General features: G+C 40.6%; 1 protein-coding gene across 3 annotated transcripts in view; it reads right to left on the bottom strand.

Moving 5' to 3' along the window:
- Nucleotides 1-22,512, bottom strand: part of ZNF652 (zinc finger protein 652) — a 68,334-nt gene extending 45,822 nt beyond the window's left edge. For 2 of the 3 annotated variants that reach the window (XM_049859305.1, XM_049859303.1), the window contains exon 1: nt 22,198-22,512. The gene's annotated coding sequence lies outside the window, so the exon portion shown is untranslated. Of the gene's footprint in view, nt 1-18,999; nt 21,929-22,197 lie in introns of those variants that run through there. The other variant, XM_049859304.1, reaches the window with a different exon arrangement.
- Nucleotides 22,513-24,959: the final 2,447 nt, after the last annotated feature.

Raw genomic sequence — 24,959 nt, 5'->3', positions numbered from 1 at the left:
TTACAAAAGGGCAAATACATAATCTCACTTTAAAAAAAAAGACAAGAAAAGGCCAATGTACAGGGAAAACAAAGTTTATTAGCTGTTACCAGGGGCAGGAGGGAGAGGGGAAGAGGAAAAAGGGCTTAAGAGGGATCGAAATATCGTGATTAAGGGTAGGGTTGCACAGCTGATTATTGTAATTGCTGTCAATAAGTTGCATACCTGTAAAAAGTTGAACTGGCAAAAGTTGTTTAAGAGATACATTTACAGCAACAACAAAAAGCTGCTGAGACTGCTTATATACAACCAAAAACCTTATGGGATTTGGTTTTTGGTTTCAAGATTTAGGGTCATGGTTTCATGGTAAAAAAAAAAACCCAAAAACCTTATGGGATTTGGTTTTTGGTTTGGAGATTTAGGGTCATGGTTTCATGGTACATCCCAGTTAAACGGACTATTGACATGTTTAGTGCCTCTATTCTACCTCCTAGTTTGTGCGTAGTGCTTGGGGTCTTAAAAGTTTGCAAGCGGCCTTCCAACGCACAACAATTGGCCTCTACTCCCAAGGAACACCAGAGGAAGGAAGGTCAAGAACAGAAGGAGGATATACAACGTGTGGCTAACTGCCTCCATGAACAACTGCCTCCTTTGCTCTTTTCTCCCTTAAAATCCAACCAGATTGATAGATTATCTTTTTTTTTTTTTAGAAATGGAGGTAAGGAGGTTATTTATAATTTCTAATTTTTCTACAACAAACATGTATTATTTCTGTTATAAACAACTAATCCTAAACTTTAAAACTAAACGCATTAATCAAATCCACTCATATGCAAGTGTTGATAAAAGAAGTTGAAAAACTGTGAACATAACTAAGCATAAGGAACACTTAAAGCCTATGCCAAGTCTCCAAACATCAGGAGGCATTCAACAAATACTTATTGTGCACCTACTATGTGCCAGGTGCCATAGACACAACTGTGACCACGACAGGTGGGGTCCCTGGCCTCAGGAGGCTCACAGTCTTGCCAATTAGTTTGTCAACAGAGTGGCCATATGTCACCCTGTTTGGTGGGCAGAGTCCTGGTTTATAAGCATTTCTTCCAGAGTAATTATTAATAACACCCTTTTCATTCTCAAAAGTGTCCTAGTCTGGACAATGAATTACATGGATACCCTATTTATTTTTTAAAAAGGTACTTTTCCTATAAGGTTATACAATGTATATTATTCCAAATTTGTATCTTTTCAACTTAATTTCTTAAATTATAAAAAAATAACTTAGATATTCATCTCATTTTGATATATACTTGTTAAATAATGAAATCAAAGATTTACTTTAATCAAACAAGAGGAAATCAAAATCTGATTTTATTATATCAAAATGTGTAAAGTAAATAAATCAAATGAATATAAAAATCAAAACTTTATAAGCCCCTTGAGGGCAGGTATCTCTTTAGAGTATGACTTCAGCATTTTAGCCTGTGCCTATCCTATCTTAGCTCAGTACTGAGAACATACCCAGGTTTTTATGTCCCACTAAAAGTAAACAGGGCAGGAAATACATGAGTCTGCAACATCTTGTCAAAATGGAACCATCAAAGACTAGGGTTGTGGGAGAAAGACTCAAGAGCCAATCTGCCAAATTCGTAATAAGACACATCTGAGTATCAACAAGGATTAATAACAGCAGTGGGCTGAAACACATCAAATAGGCTTACATCCACCGGTCGCCTTTAGAGGATGCTAAGAGAACTAAAACCCCATAAGAAATACTATGTATCCTCAATTTTAACCTGCACATTTTACTGTTTAAAAAAAAACAAAAAGCTAGATAATTTTCCTCTGTTCTAAGATGCTGCTGTTGATTTTAAATGTTTATATTATGGCCAAGTCTATGTAAGAGACAACTGAAGCAGCCATAGTCTCTGATTTAGGCTCCAAACCTCAAGTTCATTTTTCACTGCTTGCCTTCCCTTACCCCAACATCCAATGAACCAATGTGTCCTGTTTCTTAAAACTGTCCTGTCCTTCCTCTTCCGATTGCTACCATAACACCCCAGAGTTTAGGTCCCAATCACTTCATACTCAGACTATTGTAAAAGTCTTTCTACTCCTCTTTCAAACCTTGCCACACACAGATCTTCTAAACTAAGCTTTTCTAAAGAAATCAGACCATGTAACTCCATGGCTACAAAACATTTATTGGTTTGTAGAGTCTAGAAACAAAATACAACTCTTTAGCAAAGCATTGAAAAGCCCTCCACCAACTGGGTCCAACTGACTTTTCCAGTCTTGACTCCCAGAGTCCTCCTCTTGCACCTAACATTCTCATGGTATTTCTCAAACGCACCTTAACTTTTCCACCTTGAAACTTTTGATTATGTCATTCTTCTTTCTACCTGGAACATCCTCCCCCACTATAATAACATGCTAGCCTTGTGTCTTAGGCTGAGTTCTCTAGGGGAGTAAAAGAGAGACAGAGAGAGATTTAATTCAAGGAAACAGCTCACACAGTTGTGGAGGCTGGCAAGCCCCAAATCTGTGTCAGGTGTCAAGCTGGTGGCTTCTCCTGACTCACACTGCTGGGGCTCACAAACCCAAAATTGGCAGGTCAGATGGCAGGCTACTGGCTCATGTCCCAAGACTCACAAGTCAGATGATGACAAGTCAGATATAGGATCCAGAGCAAGAGTGAGCCTTGCTGGACCATCCATTTACACACTGGAAGCAGGCCACATCCCCTATGAAACTCACCTTTCAACTGACTGGCTTCTCACAGGAGATCTCATCATGGAGATGATTACATTATATTATATTATGGAAGAGCAATCAGTCCAACGTCTGCCAAACCACTGAGAATCACAGCCTAGCCAAGCTGACACATAGCATTAACCATCACACCTTCTTTCAAGACCTAGCTCAAATACACCTTCTTCTTAAAGCTTTCTTGACCACCCTAATCAAATTATTTCTTCTTCTAAACTTCTGTATCACAGACCTACTCACCTAACATAAACCCAAACCCACTGCCGTCGAGTAGATTCTGACTCCTAGCGACCCTACAGAAACCCTGGTGGCATAGTGGTTAAGTGCTACAGCTGCTAATCAAACGGTCTGCAGTTCGAGTCCACCAGGCGCTCCTTGGGAACTCTATGGGGCAGTTCTACTTTGTTCTATAGGGTCACTATGAGTCGGAATCAACTTGACGGCACTAGGTTCTGGGAGCGACCCTATAGGACAGAGTAGAACTGCCCCATAGAGTTTCCAAAGAGCACCTGGCAGATTCGAACTGCTGGCCTCTTGGTTAGCAGCTGTAGTACTTAACTACTACGTCACCAGGGTTTCTGCACCTAACATACACCACCATAAATTGTAATTATTTTTACATAAATTTTATCTCCTCCACTGTAAGTTCCTTGACAGAAAAGAAAAAAAAAAAAAAAAATGCTTCCCCTTGACATCTAATGCTCTCCACAGAGGCATCCGCAAGATACACATAAAAATTCAGGACCACTTTCTTAGTTCTTTAGCACAAATGCTGTACTACTTCCTTCCTGTTTGCCTTTGTAAAAAGAAGGTGTACTTCAGATCTTCTACGTGTTTTCTCATCAAACTGCTAAATTAACTCTAGGCATTTTTGCTTGTTTCCTAGAATGCTTAAGAGGGTTTTTTTTTTTTTCTTTTAAAAAAATGTGGTATACTAATGGATTTTTTTTTTTTTTTTAATGGAGTACTACTTAAGTGGTCCATTTAAGCTGGGAGGAAAAAAAATTTTTTTAAATACATATCAACTTGATGCTGCCAATTCCTTCCTCCTGTGCTATAAACTAAACTGTTTCAAGGAATGATCTGAATTTATACAGTGTATTTGCATACCCCGGTTTGCCTCAGGAGGAATTCTTTGCATTAGCAAGTATCAAGTGAAGCCTACCCAAGTACTACCCTTTCTACAATGGTATTTTGCCTCAAAGCCAACATCTTTTCTCCTTCAGGGGTGGCCAAATACTTAAATCCTCTCAGAGCAAGACATTATAGACAGTGAAACCTGTAGGCTTCTAATTGATAAATGAATTTCCTAGTAAACAAAAGGTGGCTAAATGAATCATTTCTTTTATAAGGATCAGCACAAAGCTGTTTCCTATGAGGAGGAGGTTAAAGATCTCCCAAATGTCCAACTTTTCCAAAGTGTTATACCACTCCATCCTCTCTAACATCAATATTCTTCCTCCCCTAAGTACTCTTCCTCCTGTTTTTGGGTTCCATAATTTGCTGCAACGTCTTGCAGAACTCAGAAACCGTATCAAGGTAATAGCTCACTTTGTTGTGGAGGCTGCCAAGTCCTAAATCTGTGGGTCAGGCGTAGGCTTCTCCTGACCCTTGGCTGCATGCAGGGGCCAAGGAACACAAATCGGCAGGTCAGATGACAAGCTGCTAGCCCAAGGGGCTGCAGAAGCTGGCAAATCCCATTGGCGGGTCAGACGGCAGGCTATTAGCTCAAGCTCCAAGAATCGGAGGTCAGATGACGACAAACTAGATGTGGGATCCAGAGTGAGTGCAAACTTTTTTTGAGAAATCCCCCTTACTTGAACAAGGTGGTGCAAGGGTGTGGCTTGAGTAAGGCAGTGACTTTAGTAAGGGTATGCCTCAAGATACACCCACCCTAATCCTGAGGTTTAGGATTTACAATACATACAATACCACAAAATGGAGGACAATTACACAACACTGGGAATCACGGCCTAGCCAAATTCTAACCATCACAGGTTCCATACACCTTATTTGCACTGTCCCACTCAATCACTGTGTGGGAGTCACAGAGACCATGGCTAAAAGGGCCATATTAAGTAAGTCAATGCACCACAGTGGCTATTTTCCACATACTCCTGGAGACAGAAGCTGTGCAAGAACTATACTCACAGATGTTTACAAATCATGTGTCTGCATGGAACTTAAGGCTGGGGTTGCGGGGAGGATCTTCAGCCCTACCTTAAAATGGCCCTGGGCAGAACTGTCTGTGAATGTCAAAAGATACCTTCCAAAGATAGTAATGTCAAAGATAATTTATATTTGTTTAAACAAATACAGAGATCCAGATATATATAGTGCATACATACGTACAATGTATGTTATGACTAAAATAAATCTATGAACAGATATTCAAGCTTGTTTAAGTATAGAGTTTAAAAGCTTGACTTAAAATGTTTCCAAATAGTAAAGGATATTAGTAAAATTTGAATAAAATCTGCAGTTTACCTAATAGTGATATACCAGTGTCGGTTTCTTAGTTTTAAGGAACACACTATGGTTATAAAGATGTTAACAATAGGCGAAACTATACAGGCACTCTCTTTACAACTTTTGTATAAACCTAAAATCTAAAAGCACTTATTTAAAAGTATTCAGAAGTATTTATTGGCATAACACAGACTAAGTCATAATCATTTTAATCAAAAGATTTTCTTTGAATTAAAAAAGTGGGCTGCTTCATCTAGGTATCTACTTTTTTCAAAAATGAAATTTTTTTAACTGACTTTGCTTTTTTAAATTTTGATGTTTTCAAACATTCTCAGGTTTACTTGGTAAGGCTATCAATTTACAAATGGCTGGGTTTTTTCCAACCAGGATCCACATACAAACATGTATAAATATGTTTTATGGCTAAAATCCCAAACTGGCTAAGCCAAGATAACTTGACTGACTTCTGACATTAACTGGCATGGCTGACCATGGCTTATAATGCTATATGAATATGGAAGAACCTGCCTTAGAAGACTCAATGGCAACGTGTTTGGGTGTTTTTTTTTTTTTTTTGTAACTTAGAGCAGTTCAGCACTATTTCCTTAAGTGTGAAGTATGCATGTTTTTAGATCCAGACATCAAAAAATTCACCATTAGAAAACACTGCCACAAATATAAAAAGATATGTGTACATGGACACTCATTATAGCATTATTTACTATAACAAAAAACTGGAAACATAAATAATGGTATCCACAGACACTAACATACTATGCAGCCATCCAAATTATATACAGATTTATATTAACTAACACAAAAATATATCCACATTAAAAAAAAAAAAAAAGGATAAAGAACATGTAGGAATAGGATCATGCAATCCCATTTGTTATGGACTGAATTGTATTCCCCCAAAATATGTGTTGCATTCTTGCCTCTTGTACCTGTGGATATAATCCTGTTTGGAAACATGGCTTTCTTTTGTTATATTAATGAGGTCTGAAACATGGTAGAAGTAGTAGTAATAGTAATAGCATCAGAACCTGTCTAGCTTCATGGGGGATAATGACCAGGGATCAGCCCAAAGCTGATTCCCAGGAGGTGGAGGTCAGATATAACTCTACTCTCCAACCTTTTACAAATTCTGACACCAGCCATCCCTCCCACGGCACTCTCTACTTCTCTTCTGGGTTCAGTGATCAGTTGCAATGGCGACACAGAACTCACAGACCATATTTACAGTAAAGTGGTTTATTAAGGTACAGGGTACAACTCGAGAGCAGGATCAAAAGGCTGCAACTCAGGATTAGGATCAGAAAGCGTGTAGGCAAAGCCTGCCTTCTTCAGTGCAGGACAGCTCTCCTCTCAGTCCCCTGAGGACAGGCCTCCTCTCGGCCCCCTCAGGACAAGGCACCTCTTGGCTCTGCCATCTGCTGACGCTAGTTCTGCCGCTGGTCCCCTTCTGGGCCTCTCACTGTCTTCAGTGTTACAGCCCTTGACGCATGCTATACAGCTCTTTCAGGAGGTTCCTTGCCTCCTCTCTCGCTCTACTTCTCTCTTCCTTCTGCTTCTCTTCCTGCATCTGTCTGAAAAAACTCTGTGGGGCTTGCTACATATATAACCAAAAAAACCAAACCCACTGCCGTCAAGTCAATTCCAACTCATAGTAACCCTATAGGGCAGAGTAGAACTGCCCCATAGAGTTTCCACGGAGCACCTGGTGGATTCAAACTGCTGACCTTTTGGCTCGCAGCAGAATGCTTAACCATTGTACCACTAGGGTTTCCATATATATGTACATAAACACACAATTCCTTGTCAATTTCAAGGCATGGCCACTGGGGTGGGGGCACAACTGACCAATCCCCTTTCAGTAGACCAGACTCTTCATTTGCATAGAAGGCTACAGATACTTCATTTGCATAGTCTATTGACCACTCCCTGCAAGGTACATATCAATCATAGGGTAGGCTGCAGCCCAGGAACAGGCAAAAAGTATCAAAACCAAGTTGTTTACAGTTTACCCAGGAAATGTCAGTCAACCTGAACAGAAGTAACAAACCCTCTGGATAGAAAACTAGGGCAAAGGTAGCTCCTCAGGGCTTAGGGGAAAAAAACCTCTCAGGCTGTTTCGCCAAAGAACCAAGGCAAATGGCCACATAAAGGAGCTCATTGCACCACAGGTCATACCCATGTAAGGTTTAGATACTAACCCTAATTACTTCTGAACAGTTCACAGAGACGCACATATGGGGGAAGACAGACCCGGGGCTGCTGATAAGGAAGGAATCCACAATAAGACCCTGATTTGGACTTTTAGCCACCAGAACTGTGAAAAAATAAATCTTCCCTTAAAGCCACCCACTTGTGTTTTTTTTTTTTAGCGCTAGTAACTAAGACATGATTTACGTACAACCATGGACACAGATGCACGCAGATGTGCACTCATTGGCAGAGATGTCTGGAAGGATGCTCACTAAAACATCAATAATAACTGTACCTCAAGATGGGGTAAATATGGGGAAGGGGATTTTTTTTTTTCTTTATGTTTTTCTGTAATCCTTAAAAAAATCCTTAGATGGTTTTAAAACAGGCAGGCATAATTTTTTTTTTTAATAAAAACAATAAAGCTAGTCTTTTAAAATTCTATATAGAAGTGATTTATTTCACACCTAAATAAAACATTAAGCATTAGTATCTCAATATGTAAGGAGCCCTGGTGGACTGGTGGTTAAGTGCTTGGCTGCTAACCGAAAGGTCAGTGGTTCAAACCTACCAGCCACTCTGTAGGAGAAAGACATGGCAGTCTGCTTCTATAAAGATTACAGCCTTTGAAATCCTATGGGGCAGCTCTATTCTGTCTATAGGGTCTCTATCAGTCAGAACTGGCTCAACTGCAGTGGGTTTGGTTTTGCTTTTTATCTAAATGTACAATTTTTTAACAAGTGACACCCATTCATAACAGAAAAACGGCAAGATATTTGTTATTAAACATTGTAAATTAAAAAAGAAAAAAATTTGCTGTCAAGTCAATTCCGACTCATAGCAACCCTATAGGACAGAGTAGAACTGCCCCATAGGGTTTCCAAGGAGTGGCTGGTATAAATTACAACCCTAGAAAACTAAGAAATAGTTATATTATGAAAACAACAGACATTAGCCAAAAGACTCTATGTCGTTAACGTTAACTGCAATATTAACTATATATTTTTAGCTTATAGATACAACACACACCATCACCATATTATTACATTTAGCTCCAAAGGACCAACAAACACAAATTTGTCTTCTTGCCAAGGATTTATCTTTCCATCTATTTCAGTGAATATGGGAGCTGCAAGAGAACTTACAACCCATTCAATATAACCCTATAAGAGATGAGGAAACAGGCTCAGAAAAGTTAAATGGCTCCTCTATGGTCTCTAGTACTCTGATGTCTGATCATAAGGCTTAAAATAAAAATTACTCCTACATACACATTAAAAAACTAATTGCCATTAAGCTGATTCCAACTCATGGAAATCCCACGTGTTTCAGAGTAGAAATGCACTCCATGAGGTTTTCAATGGCAGTGACTTTATGGAAGTAGATTGCCAGGCCTTTCTTCCGAGGCACTTCTGGGTGGATTCAAACTGCCAATCTTTTGGTTAGTAGCCAAGCACTTAACCGTTTGCGCCTTCCAGAGACTCCACATAAATACCAGAATGGCTTTAAAAAAAAAAAAAAAAACTGACAATATCAAGTGCTGAAGAGGACAAAGAATAATTAGAATTCTCATACCTTGCTCGTGGAGATCCAAATAGCCCTCTCACTATGGAAAACAGTTTGGCAGTATCTCAAAACATTAAGCATACACTTATTACATGATCCAACAATCCGTCTCCCAAGTATTTACCCTAGAAAAATGAAAACACAGCTCTGGTGGTGTAGCGGTTAAGAGTCTGGCTGCTCATGAAAAGGTCAGCAGTTCGAATCCACCAGCCACTCCTTGGAAACCCTATGGGGGAGTTCTACTCTGTCCTGTAGGGTCGCTATGAGTTAGAATTGACTTGATGGCAATGGGTTTGGTTTTGGTTTATTCATAATTGCCAAAAACTAGAAACAATCTAAATGTCCTTCAACTGGTGAACGGATTAAAATCTGTGGTATATCCCATACAATGGAATACTACGCAAAAACAAAAAGGAACAAACTGCTGATACTCACAAAAATTTGGATGAATCTCAAAGGCATTATGCTGAGTGAAAAAGGGCAGTCTCGAAAGGGTATATACTATAGGATGTTACTTACATAACATTCTCAAACAACAGAACTATAATGATGGACAACAGATCACCAATTGCCAAGGGTGGCGGGTAGAAGAAGGGTGTGAATACAAAGGGATAGCTTGAAGGAGTTTTTTGGAGTGATGGAACTGTTCTGTATTCTGAGTGTAGTGGTGGTTACACGATTACACGTGTTAAAATCTAGAGAGCTGTGCATACACCCAAAAGTCAATTTTACTGCACATTAATCTTAAAAATACAATAAATGATTTACTCAGCCTCTAGTTTCTAAAAGTCAGAACTTCTATAGAATACAAAAAATTCTTATGGATTTTAAATTCTACTTTTTAAAAAAATTAATTTTTCAATTATTAAAATCAAATGATTCAATGGGTCTTCTCTTATAAAATCTCAATGCCAAGAAAAGGACACATTTGGCAAGTTACATAACCTCAATTTGCCTCAATTTCTTCATTGTGGTAAAACAGGAATAATTACCTACCTGAAAGGGTTGTTGTGAGGATCAAATGGTGAATACTATGTAAAGGTTTGTTAAATGAATATATACATACATAATATATATAACTTTGGAGGAGCCCTGGTGGTACAATGGTTAGGCACTCAGCTGCTAAACAAAAAGTTGGCAGTTCGAACCCACCAGCCACTCCACAGGAGAAGGATGTGGCAGTCTGCTTTTGTAAAATTTTACAGACTTGGGAACCCTATGGGGCAGCTCTACTCTGTGCTATCGAGTCCTTTGGGTCGGAAATGCCTTGATGGCACACAACAACATATATAACTTTAGTACAAAAATGAAAGACAGCTCCAACCAAGTAATTTACAAGTTTTGTCCTTCTGGCCAACCAGGTTCTGATCACTGCTTTTCTGATAGAGCTGTCTCTGAAATACAACCCCAAGTCTAGAGTCTAATTTTCAATAGAAGTAGACATTCACTATTGAGTTTTTGCTGTATTTTCATTCTGTAACCACTTTACACAAGTAGATTACTATTTAAACCAGGCTTTCTTTTTTTGTGTGTGTGTTAAAGGAGGTTATACTGTAGAGTTTAAGAAATCTCTTTCTGAATATTCATTAATCCTATTAGATTCTGTGTGTGTGTGTGTGTGTGTGTGTGTGTGTGTGTGTGTGTGTGTGTAGCAGCAGGAGGTATACCACCTCTTAGAAGACCATAGTTTAAAATGCTAGGCAAAATGGGGATCTAACCTTGACCCTTGCAGGGTTTCAAGTCTTTTAAGTCTTACCCATTTATATGGAGTAAGGTTTTAAATACAATGATTTTCTTCCTGTCTCATTTCTTAGCATCCTACTTCAAGCCTACACTACTTAACATAGTTTTAATTTTATCACGCTCCTCTATTTAATCCAATGAGCATTTGTTTAGCATCTACTGGAAGCAAACACCACTTAAGCATTACACAGGGCAGTGATTTTCAAACTGCATCCCAATCTTCTCCCTCCACTCTTTTTTTTTTAATGAAATAGAATAGAATAAAAACAAAAAATACAGACTGCCTCACAGACAGTACAGGTAAGTACTGCTTCATAAAGCTTTTGTTTCAGTTGCGGGTGTGGGTATGAATGTGAGTACGTGTGAGCATGCACGCACTGCTTCTAACTGTGGATCATGGTAAAAAAGTTTGACAAATACACTATAGGGAATTAAATAAACATCAGTTCTAGATTTAGAACAGTCCAGCCCTGCAACAGTTGGCTTCTGTAGTCATGTTTTCTAGTACTTGGTACACCATCTGGCCTTGGAAACATACGTCATCTTAAAAAAAAAAAAAAAAAAAGCATATATATGGGATACTTTCCATTGAGGAGAGACTGGAAAACAGAACCAACTATCTTTCGGATGTTGATTATAATATAATGTCTGATGAGCTGGAATGGATAAAAGTTTGCATATTCTTTACCACAACCTGACAGGAAGAAATCAGCCATTTGAAGTGTGATCATCTCTTTAGACCATGCATGTGTTTTCCAAATGTAATTTAAACATGTTTCTCACTTAGCAGCTTTTCTTTTTTTTAACTTACCATACTATATGAGATTTAAATATATTCTATGTCAAACAACCAAATGTTCTCCTTTAAAGCAAAGCAGATACACATTACCCATTGCTGTCGAGTGGATTTGGACTCATAGCGACCCTACAGGATACAGTAGAACTGCCCCATAGGGTTTCCAAGGAGCGGCTGCTGGATTCCAACTGCCGACTTTTGGTTGGCAGCCGAATGCTTAACCACAGCACCACCAGGGCTCCAGACACACAACAGGATCACAAAAGTAAAGATTTCTCTTCTTAAAAAAAAAAAGTATACCCCTAAGTCTGCTATGTAATACATATATAAAGACTTTTTCCTTTTGTGATTAACCGTTTATACAACATCTGTATTCCAAGATAACCTGGCTTTACTTACTGGGAGGCTATATATAGCCTATTAAAAAAAAAAGATTACCTTGTCCACTAAAATATATCCTAAAACCAATTTTCATATTTAAAACCCTGCTAATATTTAGGAAATTACTAAGCTTATATCTTCTCTAAACTTAGGTAAGCTAAAAATGACCTTCGTATACTAAATCTAACAAAGTCAATGCTAAAATTGCTACCTGCCTGGTGGTATTACAGGAGAGTTTCTCAACCTCCACACTACTGATGCTTTGGACCAGATAATTTTTTTGTTGTGGAGGGCTGTTCTGTGCATCGTTAGGATGTTTAGTAACACCCCTGGCCTCTATCCACTAGATGCCAGTAGCATACCCTTACCCCGAGTTGTGACAATCAAAAATGTCTTCAGATATTGCAAAATCACCCCCAGTTGAGAACCACTGCTTTATATGTTTATACTTTAATCATTATTACCATGTTTTCCAAAAGAAGGAAAATGGTATTACTGAAACTAAAGTGAAAAATTTGATCAAGTGTAGTTTTTTAACAGAAACAAAGATGCCTCAGCAGTTATTAAAGTGCATGGCTATGCAAAACAGCCTGGTACTGGTACAACAACAGATACATAGACCAATGGAACAGAATTGAGAATCTAGACTAAATCCATCCACATGAGCAACTGATATGTGACGAAGGCCCCAAAACAGTTCAATGGGGAAAAGACAGTCTTTTGAACAAATGGTGCTGGCATAACTAGATATCCATCTGCAAAAAAAATGAAATGAGACCCATACCTCACTCCATGCACCAAAACAAGCTCAAAATGGATCAAAGACCTAAATATAAAATCTAAAAAGATAAAGATCATGGAACAAAAAATAGGGACAACGTTAGGAGCCCTAATATATGGCACAAACAGTATATAAAACATTACTAACAATACAGAAGAAAAACTAGATAACTGGGAGCTCCTAAAAATCAAACACCTATGCTCATTCAAAGGCTTCACCAAAAGAGTAAAAAGATCACCTACAGACTGGGAAAAAGTTTTTAGCTATGACATTTCCAATCAGCGCCTGATCTCTAAAATCTACATGATACTGCAAAAACTCAACTACAAAAAGACAAACAACCCTATTAAAAAATGGGCAAAAGATATGAACAGATACTTCACTAAAGAGGACAGTCAGGTAGCTAATAGATACATGAGGAAATGCTCACAACCATTAGCCATTAGAGAAATGTAAATCAAAACTACAATGAGATTTCATCTCACTCCAACAAGGCTGGCATTAATCCAAAAAGCACAAAACAATAAATGTTGGAGAAGCTGTGGAGAGACTGGAGCACTTATACACTGCTGGTGGGAATGTAAAATGGTACAACCACTTTGGGAATCGATTTGGCACTTCCTTAAAAAGCTAGAAATAGAACTACCATACAATCCAGCAATCCCACTCCTTGGAATATATCCTAGAGAAATAAGAGCCTTTACACGAACAGATATATGCACACCCATGTTCACTGCAGCACTGTTTACAAAAGCAAAAAGATGGAAGCAACCAAGGTGCCCATCAACAGATGAATGGATAAATAAATGATGGCATATTCACACAATAGAATACTATACATTGATAAAGAACAGTGATAAATCTGAAACATTTCATCACATGGAGGAAAATGGAAGGCATTATGCTGAGTGAAATTAGTCAGCTGCAAAAGGACAAATATTGTATAAGACCACTATTATAAAAACTCGAGAAGTAGTTCAAACAGAGAAGAAAATATTCTTTGATGGTCACGAGAGTGGGGGAGGGAGGGGGTGGAAGAGGGGTATTCACTAATTAGTAGATAAGAACTACTTTAGGTGACAGGAAAGACAACACACAACACAAGTGAGGTCAGCACAAATGGACTAAACCAAAAGCAAAGAAGCTTCCTCAATAAACTGAACTCTTTGAAGACCTGCGTAGCAGGAGCAGGGGTTTGGGGACCATGGTTTCAGGGGACATCCAAGTCAACTGGTATAATAAAATCTATTAGGAAAACACTCTGCCTCCTACTTTGGAGAGTGGCGTCTGGAGTCTTAAACACTAGCAAGCAGCCATCTAAGATGCATCAATTGGTCTCAATCCACCTGGATCAAAGGAGAATGAAGAACACCAAGGCCACAAGGTAATTACGAGCCCAAGAGACAGAAAGGGCCACATAAGCCAGAGACTACATCAGCCTGAGACCAGAAGAACTAGATGGTGCCCAGCTACAAGTGATGACTGCCCTGACAGAGAACACAACAGAGAACCCCTGAGGGAGCAGGAGAGTGGGATGCAGTGGGATGCAGACCCCAAATTCTTGTAAAAAGACCAGACTTAATGGTCTGACTGAGACTAGAAGGACCCTGGTGGTCATGGCCCCCAGACCTCCTGTTGGCCTAGGACAGGAACAATTCCCAAAGCCAACTCTTCAGACAGGGATTGGACTGGGCAATGGGTTAGAGAGGGATGCTGGTGAGGAGTGAGCTTCTTGGATCAGGTGGGCACTTGAGACTATGTTGGCATCTCCTGCCTGGAGGGGAGATGAGAGGGTAGAGGGGGTTAGAAGCTGGCAAAATGGACCCAAAAAGAGAGTAGAGGGAGGGAGCGGGCTGTTTCATTAGGGGGAGAGCAATTGGGAGTATGTAGCAAGGTGTTTATAAGTTTTTGTGTGAGAGGCTGACCTGATTTGTAAACTTTCACTTAAGGCACAATAAAAATTAAAAAAAAAGAAAAAAAAAAGTGCATGGCTACATCCAATTACATTCCACCAACCACTTGGTTGATAAGTCCACCAAATTTCAAAGTAATGTTAGGTATATTTATTTTAGGAGCCCTGGTGGTACAGAGGTTAAAGCTCTCAGCTGCTAACCACAAGGTCAACAGTTCCAACCCACCAGCCCCTCTGCTGGAGAAAGATGTGGCAGTCTGCTTCCTTAAGATTTAAGCCTTGGAAACCCTATGGGACAGTTCTACTCTGTCCTACAGAGTCATTGTGAGTCAGAATCGACTCAATGGCAATGGGTATACTTATTTTAGCTAAGTTTTTCATGTTGCTATTTGTTTACAACCTTGGGTTTCAAACAAGTTTAAATAAACAGCAGTTATAAAATTTAATTAAAATAAATTTTAATATTTAGTAATGCAGGAAGGATTGATTTCAATACTATAAAATGAGATGCTAAAAGAAAGATTTAGTGGTTAGAAGAAGAAATCTTTCAGGTGTCAGAGTTATTTTTAGGACTTTTTCAACACAGTTACCCCCTCTTTATTTAAAGATAAACAAATCGAGGCTTGCTCTTGGGTTAACTTGGGAATTCTCTTAATATTATGAAAATCCAAACTAGGTGTTTGAGGATACACTAAAAAAATGGTTTGAAATTATTCTGCCCTACTAAATATTTCCATATTTAATTTAAAATATGGCATTATATTTTCCTATTGGTCATTTGGGGGAATATTTTTTAAATAAAAGAATTATTTCATAGGTAAACATTCATTTGGGTCAAAATTTTATAATTTTAAGTATAAAAAAGTATATATTGAATAGAACAGCATTATTCATGACAGCCAAAAACCAGAAATGACCCATTTGTTCATCAATGATAAAAAGGACAAATCAATTATAATATATTCAGACAATGGCATATTATATGACAATAAACAAATTCTTGTTACACTCAACAATATGGGTGAATCTCATAAACGTAAGTAGCCAGACACAAAGAAATATATACTGTATTCCACCTATATAAAGTTAAAAAAACACACACACACACAAAGTCAATCTATGTTGCTAGAACTCAGGGAAGCGGCAACCTTTGGGAGGGTAGTAATTGGGAAAAGACACAAGAGGCTTCAGGGATATTACTAGGTGCTGGTTACATAGCAAAAAATCATCAAGCTATACACCTATGACTTCTCTACTTTTCTATGTGTTATGTTTTATTTTAATGAAAAATTTACTTTTTAAAAAGTATACAGGTGGAGCAACTAGGAGTATATAGCAAAGTGTATATAAATTTTCGTATGAGAGACTGGCTTGATTTGTAAACTTTCACTTAAAGCAAATTAAAAAAAAAAAGTATACAGGGAAACATCTCCCGCCAACCCAGGTCCCTCAGTCATCCAGTTTACCCCTCAACAGGCAACTAATATTATTAGTTTCTTCTGTGCTTTTACAGAGTTATTCTATGATATATAGTGAAATACCCAGATATGTTCTCTCTCACACAAACTTTTATACAAATAGCATATTACACAGTTCTGCTCCTTGTTTATTTCATTAATATCATATCTTAGAGATTTTACCATAGCAATATAGTTTTCTCATTTTTCCTCATTCATATTGTATGCAAATATGCCCTAATTTCCTTAACCACTCTATGCTGATAGACATTTAGGTTGTTTCCAATCTTTTGCTGACTGTATATGCTAAAAATAATGTAAGGATCCCTACAATGAGAATCTTTCAGGCAAGGTAACTTCAAACAAATTCCAGCTCTACCAGCATATTAATACAGGAAAAGTCATGGACATCTGGGCCACAGGCTTATGAGGAATGGTGAAAACTGTATTACAGAGTTAGCCATAAAATTGAGATCACAAACATACTAGACACAAACACATACAAAGCTATGCTTCAGTGTTCACAGGCCACTGGTATTACTTTAAATATGTTAAAATGATACATTTGAAATTGTGAAAACAATTTATAAGGGCCAAGTTATAAATCTTCTCATTTTTGTAGGTCACGCAGTATAAGAGGTTATGTTTTATTTGAATTTCAAAAACTGAATCAAAATTCCAAAGCTGGAAAGTATAAATGTATTAAAGACTATATTCTGCACTAGCACTAAAGACAAAAAGGAATCACCTGACACTGTAAATCTCTGTGAAACCCTCTAAGAGTCATAACCCTCTGATACCACGTGCACAGTAAAGACCAAAAAATCAGGCTAAGGAGCTACTGTTTGCATTGTTTCCATTTCTGTTCTCTACCAACAATCCCTCCTCACCACACACTCACTGGTTTATCAAGAAACTGACAGAAGCCACAAGCTATCTTCTAGCCTGTTTGACTTTAGAGGACCAGGAAAAATAGTTGCCAAAAAAAAAAAAAAGCACACTCTCCATCAAAGAAAAAGTTTATTTAACAAAATATATTACAGCTTAGAAAAAAATATGTAACTCAATCCCTTAAATTTCATTTGCTTAGTCATCCTGGGCTCACACAGCATAAGTGTTGTTATTATTACATTCTGGCTGAGATTTTTTTCAAGTGTCCTGCAAAACCTAAGGCAAGTCAAAGACCATTATTTGCCAATCTCTCTTTTATCAGCAATCCAATACTAGTGACTTATTCCACTGATGGGCAAGCCAATAGGTAGCTCGATAATAAAAGAAAATGAGAATTAGCAGATTCTGTAGGGGTAAATTCTAATGCATTACTGATGGGTCTACCTTGTCTGAAAACTCTCTAGATAACTCTTATGGGCTCATAGACTCATCATAACAATATCATAACAATATTCTGCAAAAATGACAAAACCATTTAATTCCAGAATAACCCAAGAAATCCTATTTTAAAAACTGTATGCATGCATACTATACATATGACCTTAAATCTACTTTTCAAAGTAATCCGTCTCTTAAATGATGTTTAGAAAAGGGAAAAGGTAAATTTCTTTTTTTTTTTTTTTTACCGTAAAACTGCCTTTTGGGCTAAAAGACAAGGGAAGGAATTATACACACAACCTATAGGCTTAAAGTGGAAAGCTGATAAAATCTGGCAGGTAAAGGGACCTTACTTTTCTTTCCTTTCCCCACCAAAGTAAAAATGCCTAAGGCACTCAAGACTATAGCCCTAATAACTGTTTATGATTTAAACCTCAGAAAAGTAATGGGAATTCTGTAAGAGAAAATGTCCATAAGTATTTTTTAAAAATCAAAGATAACTGCTTTACAAACAGATTAAAATAAGCATCTGATGTCTCCACTGATTCTACCAGGCACTTTATGGCTTGCATTAACCATGAAAATTTACACAACACTTTGCACGTGATTCAACTCTGGACACAGAACTCATTGAGATATGTTAATGTCCCAAAACACCCGCTTCACCACACGAGCTCTGAATAGGCTTAAACAAGCACAGGCTGTGGGTAACACTGTAGAATTTGAAGCCAAATTTTATCTTCTCCACCAAGTTCGGCCAACCATAAGGGCAACAAATCAAGGTTCCAATAAGCATATAGCACCTGCAAGACTCAGTTATGCTCCAAGTCAAATATTTGCAATTTTTTCATCCCAAATCAGCACAAATGAAAGTACGCAGATCGCAGCTCCAGATCTGTAATTCTTGTCATAAGCCAAAACGATCTGTAGTTTCACTCCCACATCACCGGTGTCCTAATCATTTATTGAGTCTCTAGTATGTACGTGTGCCAGGACCTGTGCTAGAAACCTGCACACATTATATTCTCATAACAAATCCCATTCTGTTGATGAGGAAACTGAGGCCAGAGAGGTCAAGGTGTCTTGCTCAATGCCCTAAAACTAGTAAATGGTGGAACTGGGAATTCAAGCCTAGTTCTCTCTGGCTCCAAAGAACTGTCTGCCTCCCCAGTCCTCCAACGTCACTAACTGCAACACCAATTCACCTCTATCAAAGTAAATTCAAGTGCTGTCTGAAAGTACGCCAATAGCTGAGAATACCATCATACCTAAAACTGTAACACAAGACCCAAGGGTTCCCAGCGAGGAAATGCTGCCACCTCCTTTAGAATAACTAGTTCCAAAGTTCACAATTCAAAAGAATCCACTTTTTTTTTTTTTTTTGGCTGTCTCTCAACTGACTTTTTAGAACAAGGAAAATGAAACTCAAGAGTATCTTCACAATTTTTGGTAAAATTATTTAAAACCCTTGAAAAAAGGGTGATTTTTTTTTTAATAGTTCACATTACAGTTTATTTCTTCAACAGGCTTCAGACATTCAAAAACAAAATCACATCGGTAGCATTACTAATCAACTTTTTTTCTACAGACTTGAAAAGTATTTTCTTACCACAGTACAAGATTACTTCCCATACTTAGAGCAGAAATGAAAACAGCTCTGAGTATCACGAATCAGATCTTGAGGCCACAGTTGCAGAAAGTGGGTGCCGCTTCCCTTGAGTAGGAGCTGCTGATGTGAAACCTCCTAAGGGAAGGGTGTCTGAAGAACCGTGCTGAAGAAACTAAAGCAAGCTGTTTGTATTAACGAGAGCGAGCTGCTGGCACCGCTGTTTAAGTGTTTCACTGCTATGCAGTTGTTTTCCAGCTTCCAAGCTCTGAATCTGGCAGGGAGAATGCTGTTCCTGTTACACGATCAGCTGCTCTGTGGTGTGTGGGTGTTTAACTAGGTAAGTGACTGGTTAGAAGAGGTTCTGCAATATTAAACCAAGGAAGCACATTGTCCCCTGAGATTTTAATGGTCTATCACTATGCTACACTGACAAAGAAAAGTAACATATTTGCAACTTTGAAATAGTTTTGGTTTAGGATAAGCAAATAATTTCCAACAGTAAAACATCAGGTGTGACACGAACAAAAAATATAACCTGTAATATAAGCCACTTCAAGCATGTTTATTAGATAATTAAAAAATGCAGTATTTGCAGCCTCAGCATGCCTTCAAACTTCAGAAGGTACATTGCATAATTACTGGAATAAATGCTATTCTTCAGGTGTGTGAAACAGGTTCTATGCAAGATTCCAAGGCTCCCTTGCTTTCCAAAGAGCTGGTTAATACCATGAATTCCTTAGTCTCTCCGAACCCAAAAATACAAAAAAAAAAAAAAGGTCTCAAAGAATTCTTTAAGTGAAAAATATTGTCAGAATTGTAAGCTGCTAGAGAGTGAGGGACTGTGGTTTTTAATGTCACTGCCCCATCACAACATTATCTCAAACTGGAATAAATGTGTCTTGACTGAAATATTATCACAAGGCAAAACCTGAGTAAAATGTAACTGAAACAAAAATAGCTGATACTTATCCCTGCTTATTGGTAGAATGGTGCAATGTTCATTCCTAGTTTTAGATTTTAAATGTGGAAACTGAATTCCCTAACTACAACTAAAATCCTTTCATTAAAACAAAATAATAATAAAAAGATGATCCCAAGGGCAGCGTCAATCTTATTAAAGACATGAAATCATATACAATAAAGTTGAAAAAAATCCTCTTCATGCAGCAGGTGCTCCACTCTGGGAATGATAAAGCCTTCTTTTAGGAGATCTGACCAGTCTCAACCAACACATAAAGATTCCTAACAGGCATTATAAAACAGACCATGTACTTTGCTGTTGAAATCTGCTACATTTAGAATACAACACAAGGAACATACATTATCAACTGGTCAAATTTAAACAAATAATTTTGACTTAATTTTTTACTTCCTGAAAGACTTGCATATATATCTGTTTTTCACAGGAAGACAGTGAAATGATACCTTACAAATACATAACTCACTGTAATCAAAGAACATAACACAAGGTTAGATACATAATCCACTTTGCTGTATATTGCTCAGGACCAAAGTAATGCGAATCCGTAAAAACAAAACGAACAAAACACCAAACTCAAGTTTCTTTCACTTTTGCATAATATAGATCTTAGCCTGAGGTCCCAGGACCAGCTCCAAAGATATCCGTAATTGCATACAACATTATGTGTGTCTCTATTTCACTGAGAAGAGAGCCCAAAAGGTTTCCACCACCTCAAAGAAAGGTTAAGAACCACTCGCACAGACATTTCCAGGATCATTAAAACTGAGCAGTGAACCTTTTAAACAAAATTATACTAAAGGTAGTATCCATATGAATACATGTGCACAGTCCTGATACAAACAGCCAAGCTGCCAGCGCTGACAATCATGGAGCAGCTCACCACTCACAAACCAGCAGAACATGGGAACATCACCTGCATTCGGCACATAAACGTACACATCCCAGCAACAGCAGCTCTTCGTTCCCTAAACATACATGTGTTGTCAACAAAGCATGTGCTAGTTGGCTTTCCCGGAACAATACGGGCCTGGCCATGTCTGGAAAAAACACATAAACATTTTTCCCAAAATATTACCCTCTTTATTTCACTACACCTTTGACTAGAGGTGTTAAACATTATAACAAAATATATAAAATTCCCCAACATCATGTGTATCTAGAGTAACAGGGAAAACAAACAAAAAAAAGCCTCAGGTATTACTGAGAGTCCATGGGAGATGCATATAAGAGATACACTATGATGATGATGCTTGAACATGGGGACAATCGGAGGAATCAAAGGGACTCACTCAGGAACATCCCGAGAACATGGTTGTGGAAAGCACCCTTCTCCAAAGGCAAAACCACATTCCTTTGATTGGCACAAGCCATTCCCGACAATGGATTCGCGATGACAGGGGCTGTTCCGCAATCAGGAAGTACGCGTGTGTGTATGCTGGGGGGCGGTGGGAAGGTGGATTCTAGATGGGATCAAAGACTGGCCTCCAAAGAAGGGCCTATGGGATCTTAAATCGTGAAGACAGACTTGGAGAGTGAGGCTGGGGCATTTATCATTTCTACAGGAGACAACCCTCGACAACGAGCATGTTCTGTGAAGATGTAACGGCGGTGTCACTACCTTTAGAATCTCGGATCTAAGAAAAGTAGAGCCTGATTGGAGAGGAGAGGAGGTGGGGGTGGAGAAAGGTCTGCATTACCCACTGGGGTGAGTGTTGGGGCTGCTGGTGGTGGGTGTACATCAGCTGCATTTCATCTCCTGGCGGCACGATACTCCCGGGGGCTGGAGGTTTGGGCGCAACCGCAGGGCAGGGGGAGGCAGCGGCTGCACGCCACCAGCTGCAGGGCAGGAGGATCCTCGCAAGAGGACCGGTGCAAACCTCCCCCCAGTCCGCTAATCCGTGCAGCCCCTGCCTCCCCTCAGGCCTCAGGGCAAGCGGACTCGCAGCAAAACTGGAGCCGAGCCCGGGTCCGGGAGGGAGGGAGGGGGGTGGCGAAAGGGCAAAAGCGAGGCGCCCCCGGCCCAATCTCGGTGCCGGATCCGGGGCCTCGCCGCTGGAGGGGGGCTGCTCCGGCCTAGTGCGCGGAGCGCCTCGGCGAAGGGTTAACCCGGCCCCCAGAGCCTGCCCGGCGCGGCGGGCGGCGGAGAGGAAGAGCTGCTGCAGGGGACGAAACCGCGACTGTGGCGTGTGCGTGGGGGGAAACGGGCCCCTACTCACCCGGGCCGGCCGCCTCCGCCTCCGCCGCCTCGACCGCCGCCTCGGCGGTCCATCTCTGCGGCGGGGGGCCTGTAGCCGCGGCGCTCGAGTAACAACCGCCGGCCGGGCCGGCCCCTCCCCCCCGCCCAACGTCTGGCCTCAGGGCCGCTCCTCAGACCCGGCCTCGGCCGCCGCCGCCGCCGCCGCCGCAGCGCTACGTGGCCGCCGCTCCGACGTCTCGCGACTCCCTTCCGAGCGCGCGAGGGCGAGCGGGGCCGGCGGGGCGGGCGGCGCGCGGGGAGGGAGGCAGGGGAGGGGGTGTGCGTGTGTGGATGTGTGTGCGGAGAGGGGGCAGGGAGGGAGGGCGAGTGGCGAGAGCGCGCGCGCGCACCCGCGGGCCCTTCCCTCGCTGGCCCCCCCGCCCAACAGGGATCCCGACACCTCCCTCTGCCCGCCCCCCCTTGGCATCCCGGCCGCTGGAAGCGGCAGCGCGCATGCGCAGCCCTTCGGGGCTGGCCCTGGCGCACCTTTTCTCCCTCCTGCCACATTGTGAGCGCTCCACCGCCCAGATAACCGCCGACTCCCAGCTCCACCCCCGCCCTCTCCCACTCCGCCCACTCCCTAGAGCCCAGGTAAAGGCGTGGACTGCGCATGCGCACCGCACCTCTGGGGCCGGGGGGCGTGGTTGCTGAAAGGAAGCCAAAACGTAAGGTGGGAGGGAGCTCTGGGCAGGGGGTGTGGGATTCCACAAAATAGGGGGCGCGTTAGGATTAGGAAAAGATAAAGTGAAAAAGGGGGCGAAAGTAAAAAAGTGGGCCGAAGTGAGATTTAGAAGTGAAAGAGCCTTTGGTTTTCAAATAAAGTGGAAAAAAAAAATTGGCTGCTAGCCTCCTCCTCACTGGAGGGCAGTGTGAGTGACAGAGGACAAATATAAAAGAGGCAAAATGCGAGCAGTAGTAGTCATTTCCCAGATAAATGGGGCCGCTAATAAAAACTGGAGAAATTTAGAGATTGCCAGAATGGTCAGAAAAACAGTAAGATTTAGAGTCGCCCTTGTCCTGTGGCCAGGAATAGGGAAGAGGATGTGTGTGTGTTTGAGACATAGAGCTGCTTCAAGGAAGGAAGACTCCATTGTAAGTATTACAGCACTATGACTAATTCGCTATTAATCGTTAATATAACTAATGGCACTATTAGCTAACAAAGGAGCCCTGGTGGCGCAGTGGTTAAGCGCTCAGCTGCGAAATTCGAACCCACCAGCCACTGTGCGGGACAAAGATGTGGCAATCTGCTTCGGTAAAGATTAAACCCAGTGCCGTCACAGCCTTGGAAACCCTATGGGACAGTTCTACTCTGCCTTATAGGGTCTCTATCGGGTCTGCCCTATAGGAATCAACTCTACTGGCAATGAGTTTGGCTTTTATTAGCTAACAAGATAGTATTTATCCAAGTTCACATCCAAGAGAGGGTGTCCAAAATGGAAAGAGCTTGGGTTTACAGGGAGGGTAAATGAACTCCGCAAGGTGAAGGCCTAGGTTGGAAAAGAATCAAGGCAGCAACTCTGAGGGTCAAGCTGACCCTTTCCCACCGTAAACCAAACTTCCAAGATGTTTTCCAAATCTATCTTAATTGGAGCTCCTTATCTTCTTTCCATTATTAAAAGCCCTCTCCCCAAAACAGCACACCCTCCCAAAAAAACACTGTAGGGAATAAAATGACCTGAGTCTGGGACAGGGTTACAAAAGAGAGTGAAACTTTATAGATAAACAAATGCTTGTTTTTTATTACACCTGGACTCCAGACTCCAGGAATCGTAATTTTGGCAACTTTGGGCCACATTCTTCAATAGTGACTTTCTTAGGGGATAAACACTAAGAAGGATATGGTCCTTCAGCAGATAGAGAGAAAATCCTCAAGCAGAACAGGCGGAAATAAGCATACATAGTAAAACAAAAGACTTAGATTCAAAGTAAGAAAGAACGTAGCACCCGTGAGGGCTGGTGAACCTGGAACATCAGACCGAGACGTGTAGCTTTGCCATCTTGGACTCTTGATCCATTCCACCACTTTCTACCTGTCCTGTGTGGAAGAGGGGTGTGCTGAGTGATGCCTAAAGAATGAGGTGACCTTCCAAGTACCTGTGCCTCTCTGTCCGCAGGCCAACTCTCTGCAAAAGCTCCTAATAACTAGAATAGAAATAATGTTACCTTCCATTTGAAGAGTGCTTTATGATTTTTGCAGGGTGGTTATGTCCATTTTCTCATCAGATCTTCCAACAACCTGCAAGGCAGGCAGGACAGGTATTATTCCCAATGGAGGAAATCCAAGCCAAGGAAGGTTTAATGGTTTGGCCAAAGTCACCCAGCCAAGTAAACAATGGAGCCAGAACAGGATCCAGGTTTCCTGACTTCCAGTGTGCTGTTCTTCCAGAGGGCTTGGCAGGCCCACTCTGAAAAACTGCTACAAATTCCTGTGGGTTAAAACCAGGGGCCCTTGGATTGTGCTAATATTCAGTTTTATTTCTGCACCTCTTTTATTTAGTGATTTTTTCTTTCTCCCTCCAGGACTCTGGGACTTACCCCTATGTATTTGGAGCCTCATGACCTATGCTTTGGAAGGCCTTGGGTCTTGGGCCTCAGAGCTAGCAAGGTCCCTCTTTGGAGCTACCAGTTCCTCTACTCTCTTTTAACTCTTCCCCTTCACGTATCTATCAAAGGGAGGGGACTGCCAGCCAATGTGATCGCTGGACAGATCATAAGAAGAGGGCATTTGCTGTCAGACAG

The sequence above is a fragment of the Elephas maximus genome, chromosome 19 (assembly GCF_024166365.1).
Source record: "Elephas maximus indicus isolate mEleMax1 chromosome 19, mEleMax1 primary haplotype, whole genome shotgun sequence".
NCBI lineage: Eukaryota > Metazoa > Chordata > Mammalia > Proboscidea > Elephantidae > Elephas > Elephas maximus.
This window is presented reverse-complemented; position numbering and strand designations above follow the sequence as displayed.